The sequence below is a fragment of the Phyllostomus discolor genome, chromosome 7 (assembly GCF_004126475.2).
Source record: "Phyllostomus discolor isolate MPI-MPIP mPhyDis1 chromosome 7, mPhyDis1.pri.v3, whole genome shotgun sequence".
Taxonomy (NCBI): domain Eukaryota; kingdom Metazoa; phylum Chordata; class Mammalia; order Chiroptera; family Phyllostomidae; genus Phyllostomus; species Phyllostomus discolor.
In genome coordinates this window covers 6,982,391-6,991,394 of record NC_040909.2, presented here as the reverse complement: position 1 = coordinate 6,991,394, position 9,004 = coordinate 6,982,391, and the positions used below count along the sequence as shown (strand labels likewise).

Here is a 9,004-nt window from a genome sequence, read left to right as displayed (position 1 = left end):
CTTCCTAAGGAGTGGAAGAGGTGTCTTGGAGATACGGCTCATCTGAAATGGTTTCATTCTGTCACTGCACTTGTTGGGTAGTGTGGTTATGTGTAGAATTCTGAGTTAGAAATTATTATCCTTCAGGGATTAAACAGTCCAACAACATGGCTGTTGGATATTTCAGCGCTTCTTTCTGTTGTTGTTCCTTCTCTTTGATCACAGTTGTGCCTTTGTTGTTGTTTCATTTAATCCTCAAGAAGATTGAGCACCACTCCCACCCCCAGAATCTCCCTGTACCTTTGTTTTCTTTTTTTAAAATATGTTTTGTTGATTATGCTATTACAGCTGTCCCATTTTCCCCCCTTCACTCCCCTCCTCCCTGCACACCCTCTCCCACCCACTCTCTTCCCCCTTAGTTCATGTTCATGGGTCGTATGTATAAGTTCTTTGACTTCTACATTTCCCTTACTATTCTTGCCCTCCCCCTGTCTATTTTCTACCTACCAGCTATGCTAATTACTCTCTCTACCTTTTCCCCCCTCTCTCCCCCTCCCACTCCCCTATTGATAACCCTCCATGTGATCTCCATTTCTGTGGTTCTGTTCCTGTTCTAGTTGTTTGCTTAGATTTTGTTGTTGTTTTAGATGTGGTTGTTAATAATTGTGAGTTTGCTGTCATTTTACTATACATATTTTTTATCTTCTTTTTCTTAGGTAAATCCCTTTAACATTTCATAAAATAAGGGCTGGGTGATGATGAACTCCTTTAACTTGACCTTATCTGAGAAGCACTTTATCTGCCCTTCCATTCTAAATGACAGCTTTGCTGAATAGAACAATCTTGGATGTAGGTCCTTGCCTTTCATGACTTGGAATACTTCTTTCCAGCCCTTTCTTGCCTGTAAGGTCTCTTTTGAGAAATCAGCCGACAGTCTTACGGGAACTCCTTTGTAGGTAACTGTCTCCTTTTCTCCTGCTTCTAAGTTTCCTCTTGTGCCCCCCTTAGTGGTCTGCGTTGTTTTCGCACCTGCGGATCTGCATTTCACTCTGTTGTTTTCTGTTCCTCCCTAATGTGTCCTGAGACCCTCCCTGGCGATGCTTAAATTGCTTGCCTGCGTTACTCAGGTCACCCCCTGAGGACCCGACAGCTACTTGTTGGGCTCTGGTTACAAAGCCGCATATGTTTTGTGTTATCTGTCCCAACCCTGACTTTACCCCCTTGGTTTTTATTTTTCATTTTGTGGAATGAGAAAGTGTTTTTTTTCTCATTTTTTAAAGTGGCATTCTAACTCACTAAACAAACAAACAAAAAATGCCCGAATGTTAAAGTAGTTTATTAAATAATTTCCTGGAAATGTTTTATTAAAAATGTGTTTCCCTGTACTTTTAAGTAATACTTAGATCTTGCTTACAGTGTGTCAGATGTCGTTCTATAAATGCTTGTCAAAGGTTAGTTCATTGTATCCTCACACTAGCACTGCTTGATGAGTCTGGTACCTATCATCATATTTACGGATAGCGGAACTGAAAAACAGGAGGAGCAACTGGCCCGGGGTCACACAGCGCAGGCAGTCTGGTCCTGCAGGCCGTGCTGCCAACTGCTGTGTTTCCTGCCTTCTGCACCACGTGGAATATAGTAAATTAGAATTTATTGTGATTTTCTTGTGTAAGTCAAGTTGGCGGTTCTACAGCGAAGTAACACTTTGTCAGCGTTAAATACACAAGTGAAAACAGCGGTGCTGCGCCCGGGAGCATGCGCGCCAATCTTGTGGACTCCGAAGCCCCGGGGGATGGCGTCGGGTTTAAACCCGGCCGACATTGTTTTAACGTTGTTTCAGGTTTAAACCCGGCTGAGGAGCTGTTCAGCAGTCTGTGTTGCACTTGGGTTATTGACTCGCGGTCTTGCATCTCTCCCAGGCACATCACACCCGAAAAATTCTACGTGGAGGCCTGTGACGACGGGGCGGATGACGTGCTCATCATCGACCGCGTGTCCACGGAGGTCACCCTCGCAGGTACTTCCCGGGCGGGGCCAGGGGGCCCGAGAAAGACCCCGCACCTCCACTGCCGCCGTCAAGTCAGCTGGGGGTGTCGGTTTGCGCCCCTCTGAGGGTCTTACAAGTTGTGGTTCTTTCCCCTCGTCTGGTGTTTACGCTTTCTTCCTTCTGTGGAGAGGAAAAACGATCTTGACAGTTTTACCCTCTGTGAGGACTTAGAAACAATTATTTCTTATTTGTTAGCATTACGTGCATGGAATTTTAATAGCTGCTTTTGTTTTTTAAAATATTCATGATTGTGAGGGTAATTTAATGAATAAAAAATAATATAAACATCATTTGCCTAAAACACAAGTTTTAGCTAATAACACAAGTTTTAGGCAAATGATGTTTCTAAGCTTTATCTATCTTACCCATCTCTCCTGTTATATTTTGGTTTTGTTTCTCTGGGGTTTAAAAAACAATTTTTTTCATTTGTGTAGAACATGGATTTCTGACTAATGTAGAATAATTTTGGTAACAAATTAATGTACCATGTGATATCATGTTTAGAATTTCCTATTTTATTTGTTTAAAATTCACCCCTAGACAGAATTGTTGTGTTTTTTTCTTTTTAAAAAAAGATTTTGTTTATTTACTTTTAGAGAGAGGGGAAGGGAAGGAGGGAGACATCGATGTGCAAGAGATACCTCAGTTGGTTGCCTCTCGCACGACCCCCTACTGGGGACCTGGCCTGCAACCCAGGCATGTGCCCTGACTGGGAATTGAACCGATGACCTTTTGGTTCGCAGGCCAGTGCTCAATCCACTGAGCTGTACAGTATTTGAATAACCATATAGTAGGCATTTAGTAAACAGTAAATATTCTTTGGATGAAGTGAAATATGAAAATATTTTGCACAGGATAATGAAGTGTAGAAAGGTATGACTGTACACTTCAGTTTCCTTGGTTACACGGGTTTTTGGTAAGGACCACATGTATAGTTTTTACTTGACCAAATGGAATCAGAGAGCTCTTAAGTTTGACAGTTTGCCACTGCCTGGTGGCTGCTCCCCTAAGGGAGATGATTGGTTTTAACCAGTGGTCGTGGCCTTCTGGTAACGTTGAATTATACTGCTTTCTTACACCCGCGTTGGTGCGGCCTAGTGTCTTACTGAAGCTGTTCAGTACGGACGCGTTTTCAGTTATCTCTGACTTTTCAGTGACACTGAATCCGTGGGTAGAGGCTGCAGACCCCACTCGAGTGGGGGAAGCTGACGGTCACGAGCAGTGTGGGTGTAAAGACGATAGCAGCACCCACCCTGCAGCAGGCACGGGAAGAGGTGCTCGGGCCGTAAGCCAGCGATGGCGAGGGCGTGACCGCTCACAGTTTCTCTGCCTGCTGGACGTGCAGGCTGTGTGAGAGAGGGGTCTCCTTCTTCCACGAGACGCTAACCTGGTTTCTCAGAAATTGCCACAGTTTCACTGCGATTCCACCCCAGTTAATGTAACTTACAGCACTCTGTCCTTAAGTTTATCGGATGATCTCAGCACACTCAGGATTTTCTCGCAGCTTCTCGTTGCGCTGGTGTTCTCGTTTTCCACGTCAGTTAGTTGTGGCGTAGCGCTGCTACACACATTGAGTCACTGAGGGAACAGGAGCGCGTTTTAGACCTTGTTCAGAATTACTTTCTTCAGAATAATAGGACTGCCTTTAAGAGAAAGAACTTGGGTTTACCGCAGTGTTTCAGAATGGGTTCTAGGATGATGACTCGGCTGTGGCTGAAAGAAAAAGGGTAGGGCCATGCAAGTCTGGGGAGCCAGGAGTTAACAGGGGGACAGACAGCCTGGTTTTCCTGCGGGCCCAGAGCCTTCCCTCTCCGCCTGTGCTCTGGCGGTCCCTGGGCCAGGGAGAGTGGTAACGTGGGGTGAGGGGATGAAGCTTCTTTGACGGGGCATTGTTCCCTGAACTAGGGTTCTACGGAATGTGTTCTGTGAAACACGTTGGCTGAAAGTTTAACAGTATGAAACAAACCCCGTAATCTGAGGTTAATGGATCACCAGTAATTTGTTCATAAGGGCATTACTGGTGAAGTCGCAGCCCGTGATAGGGCCTCCCTGCTTACCTGCGTGGATTACCGTCCGGCCCGCGGAGGAGGCCCTTCCTTCCGCCGGCCCCCTCAGGGCGGTACCTGCACCGCGCACCTGCTTAGGCGTGGGCAGGCAGGTCCGGTGTGCGCTCTGCTAGTGGAGTGGCGGGGTCAGGGTCACGTCCGGCCCTCTTCCATTTCCTTTCTTTTAATTTAACTTTTATTACGTATGTATTAATTTGTTTTTGTTTTTGCTTACTAATTCTCTTAAAGGGATAAAGCCTTACTTTGTGGCAAGAGGTTGAGTACATTTAGTTGAAAGTGGACATTAGAAGTAGTCCACAGTGTACCTGATGGGGATGCTGGAGAGTGTTACTTTCGACCCATATTCTGGGAGGGCAGAGCGCTTCCCATGCAGTGTGGACGGGCGGCTTTACTTTAAGTCCTGCCGGCGTGCAGGGAGACTGCTTTCTGAGGGCTAGTCGTCCGTGCTGACTTCGTTAAGCTGCTGAAATCAAACTGAATTTCCCGTTCTGTTGGTGACTGTGTTCTGTGATTCTGTTTTTCCTTTAAAGTCAGAAAGACATTCCTCCTTCAGCTGTCACGAGACCGATATTTGGCATACTGGGCACGATCCACCTGGTGGCAGGTAAGGAACCAACAAGCTCCGACGGGCAAGGAAGGTAATCAGATGGACACAATTAGTGTATGAGATGAAGGCATGCTTCTCATGTCATGCTTTATGCAGTAAACCGGGGGCTAGGGTTTTGCCATTATTTCTAAAAGTAATATACGTCAAATGGTTAAATTTCTCAGCCTAGATTCTGTTAAAAAAGAAATGTGTTTTTGGTTTTATTTCAACTAGAGTTGAAATCTCTAGTTAACTAAACATTTTCATAAATTCTAAGAGTATTAACTAAAAATTTTAATACGTTCAAGGACCAGAGTATTCTGCCTTCACCTTCCTCTGAGTTGAGTGAGACACAGTACATGTTAGAGAATATTATGTGGTTCCGAGTCACTAGGAAAGTGATTTTGTGTATCCCAAGTTCATCTCATTGAACTTGAAGAAAATCCCTAGGTGCTGTGCTGGAGGCTCAGTCACGAAGGAGGCACGTCCTGTACGCCCACACTGTACAGTCCGGGAGAGGCATTCAGCAGTAAAGGACTGCAGTCCAGTGTGACACGCTCCAGGAGAGAGACACATACACTGGGGAAAACTTCCGGGAGGGCACTTGTGGGAGAGCCTTGCCCAGCAGAGCTTAAGAATTAATCAGTGGGAAAGGCTCCCCCTGCTGTATTTGTGGGGTCGGGGGCATGGCCCGAATCAGGGTTGGTGCGTGCGTGGCATTGTGCAGGCTCCTTGCTGTCTGCCTGCTCCCCTTGGTGCAGACGCCCCAGACCTAGGATGGGGTCACCTCCCAGTGATCCCGTCATAAGCTGAAAATGTCGTAAGTTGAAAATGCTTTTAATACACCCAACCTACTGAGCATGGCAGCTTAGCCCCGCCCGCCTCCCAGGTGCCCAGAGCGCCTGCGTCAGCCCCCAGCCTGGCAGAACCTCTGACCCCTGAACGCCCTGCAGACTCCCCGTCGTTCGCCCCTGTGCTGGCCGGCCAGACTGGGAGCCGCGGCCTGCGGCGCTGTCCGCCGTCACGGGAGGGCATCCTGGCCGCCTGGGACTGGCCCGGGACAGATCTGAGTTCAGAGTGTGGTTGCTCCTGAGTGTGCGTCGCTTTGGTGCCACCGTAAAGTAGAGGAATCCTGAGTCAAACCAACCAGCACAAGCTGAGGACCACTTGTCCCAGCACTTTTCTCTGCCATGGGGTTGATAGAGTGCCATGAAGGACATAGGAACAGTGTGGACGGGCCGTTGCCCGGCAGGGGTCAGATCTCAGGACCCGGGGTGCATTCACCTGCCCCCGGGGGGAAATGTGGCAGAAGCCTGTCCTGCAGCGGGGATGACGTGGGCGAGAGAGAAGATTCATCTCTGTCCCGTGTTTTGATCTGCTGCAGTGACTGTTTAGTAGCTGCTAAAAGCTTTTGCTTTATCTTTGGGGAAAAAATGTAAACTTTCAGTAGGAATTTCTAGAATAAGGTACTGGTCTTTCTACTCATAAATTATAAGATTGCTTTTTAAAACCACAGGCCTTTGTCATACAGCACCATACAGTCTCACCTTTAGAGTTTGCACAACAGGACCGCTACTTTGGCGTTTGAGTTGCCTTATTTATGTTTATCTGAGTCTTGCTTTCCTTTTTTGCAGGAAATTATCTGATTGTCATTACCAAAAAGATAAAAGTAGGTGACTTTTTCAATCATGTAATCTGGAAAGCAACAGATTTTGATATTCTTTCTTACAAGAAGACCATGTTGCACTTAACTGATATTCAGGTAAGAAGCGGAGGCACTAGCAGAACCCAGCGTAGTGCCCTGGGGGTGGGGTACAGGGAGCGTCTTGACGGGTTTGGAACCTGGTTATTGAAGCGACCCGTAGAGCAGGTCACTCTACACACCTTGTACCTAGGCATAAAGCCTATTTTAAAAGTTCCTCACATATTTTCTTTTCTTGGTTTGTCTTCTTAAAAAGACAAAAAAACAAAACTGGCTCTGTTCCTAAATTATGAAATTCATATGGAAAGAAAAGGACAAATAAAAAAACACGTATGTTCTCAGCACCTGGATTTAACCTCGGATCCTTTTTGTAAGAAATAAAATGTTAAATAGCTTTGAAGTTCCACTCACCCTACTTCATTCCCTTTTTCCCTAAAGAGAAAAAGTCTCTTCATTTGCCCCGAATGTGGGTGTGAGCGCGGTGTCTGTGTTCAGACAGCCTCCCTCCCGTGCGCGCGGACCCCTGCCAGTGTGTTTAGTTAAGGGCCGTCCCCCAGCAAGGTGGTTTAACGCTCCAGCCGTCCCGGCACATTAGCTAAAGGTTGTCCCGCCAGCGATGAAGGGGCAGACAGACAGAAAGTGGCAGCTCCGGGAGTGACGTTCGGGTTGGACACGAGTGAGGTGTGGGAGAGACCGTTGCTGTGGGGATGCTGACACTGTCACTGTCCGCGAGACGGAGTGTCGCGGCCGGAGGTTTCGTTGTAGTGGAGGGGCTGTGCTTCCTGTTACCTGACGCCAGCCGCTGTTCTTTAAAGCAAAGAGGGGGATGCACATCAGTCTGGGCGTTCACTGGGCAGGCCAGCCGAAACGATCGTCAGGAAATAAGACATATGTTACTTCCATAGGACTTTCTAATTTTTTAAAAAAGAATTTTGTTTTACTTACCATCCTCCCCAGCCAGTTAAGTTTGTTTGTTTGTTTGTTTCTTTCTTTCTTTTTAGTTGTATTTATTCATTTTAGAGAGAGGAAAGGGAGAGGGAAACATCGCTTGGTTGTTCCACCCATGTATGCATTCTCTGGGTTTCTTGTTTGTGCCCTAACTGGGGATCGAACCCGCAGTCTTGGTGTGTCAGGATGACACTCCAACCAACTGAGCTAGCTGGCCAGGGCCTAGTAAAATTTCTTAAGAATGTGGATGGCATTATTCTCTTGTCACTCTTTGTGTTACTGAGCCCCTCGAGCAGTTGTTTTCCATTTGTCAGATGAGGATAATTACTAACCTAGCAGGTTTGCTTTGGAAGATGAAAGAGATCTGTGTAGTGTCTGGCACACAGTAGGTCATCACTTACGTTGGTGATATTTCATTAAAGTAACCCTCCTGCGCATTAGAGCGAACACTGTGAGGGACACCAGCGGGATGGGGTTCTGCCTGATCAGCTGATGTAGTCAGACCACACACTGTTGGGGCGCTGTCCGTGCGCCGGTGGTGTCTGATGGGGCCAGACTCGGAGGTTCTTATTCCTGTTATTTCTTCGTGCCGACAGATTCCTTCTCAAGGATGAGGCGGCTGATTTTTTATCCTTTCTGTTTACAGTTACAAGATAATAAGACCTCCTAGCAATGATAAACCAACGTCTTGAATGTGGATGGCTTTTACTTCTCCACCACGTACATCTGACCCACACTTTGCAGCGGCTGTCAAACACTAGTCCGGAATTTCAGGAAATGAGTCTCTTGGAAAGGGTAAGCTGAATCGTCAGTTATTTTACCTCTTTGGGGTTTTTTAAGAGGCATGTCTCTATTTCATCCACTAAAATACATACTGCTTTTGCTCAGTCCTGGCTGGATGTCTATTTTCAAACATGCGTGAGTTCCAGATTCAGGGTCCATGATGCGGGCAGTCGGAAGTCATGCCATCACACACGTGTTGGTAATTTCCTAGCTCTAGGAGTTCTGTAGTCTAACACTTACTAGTAACATTAGTAACATAATTCTGCTTCTAGAATTAATGTCCTTCTGCAGTGGTGTCATAGTTTTTACAGCTAGGAAAGTAACAAGTTACTGACTTAACTTGAAAACAGTCTTTTTGTTTAAGGTGGGTTTTTTTTTTTTAAAGATACTGAAGAATTTTTTTTTAAGATTTTATTTATTTTTTGAGAGGGGGGGGATAGAGAGAGAGAGAAACATCAATGTGCGGTTGCTGGGGCCGTGGCCTGCAACCCAGACATGTGCCCTGACTGGGAATCGAACCTGCGACACTTTGGTTCACAGCCCGCACTCAATCCACTGAGCTACGCCAGCCAGGGCTAAGGTGGAGCTGTGAAGTTGTTATTTTGCTGCTGTTTTTTTTTTTTTTTTTTTTTTAAGATGAGTGTGTCTTTAAAACTGGGCCTCAGATCTCAACTTCACATTGTTGCTGTTCAGGAGCCTGGACGGCCGCCTCGGTGTTTTGATGAACAAACCTTAAGGCGTGTCTACGGGTCAGACAGACTTTAGTTCCGTATTAGATTGGACCACATGATATTGTCAGGAATTAATGAGTTTTGACCAGTAAAAATGATAGTTTCATATAGTTCAACCTAAATCAGTGTTTTAGTTGATTGGCTTTATGATGACGTCATACT

At 46.2% G+C, this 9,004-nt stretch overlaps 1 long non-coding RNA gene across 1 annotated transcript; it reads left to right on the top strand.

Annotated features, from left to right (window-relative positions):
* The first annotated feature begins 4,624 nt into the window (after positions 1–4,624).
* LOC118501551 lies at positions 4,625–7,996 on the top strand. The gene is made up of 3 exons (XR_004904172.1): positions 4,625–4,696; positions 6,313–6,440; positions 7,975–7,996. It is a non-coding gene; the product is annotated as an uncharacterized LOC118501551 (long non-coding RNA).
* Positions 7,997–9,004: the final 1,008 nt, after the last annotated feature.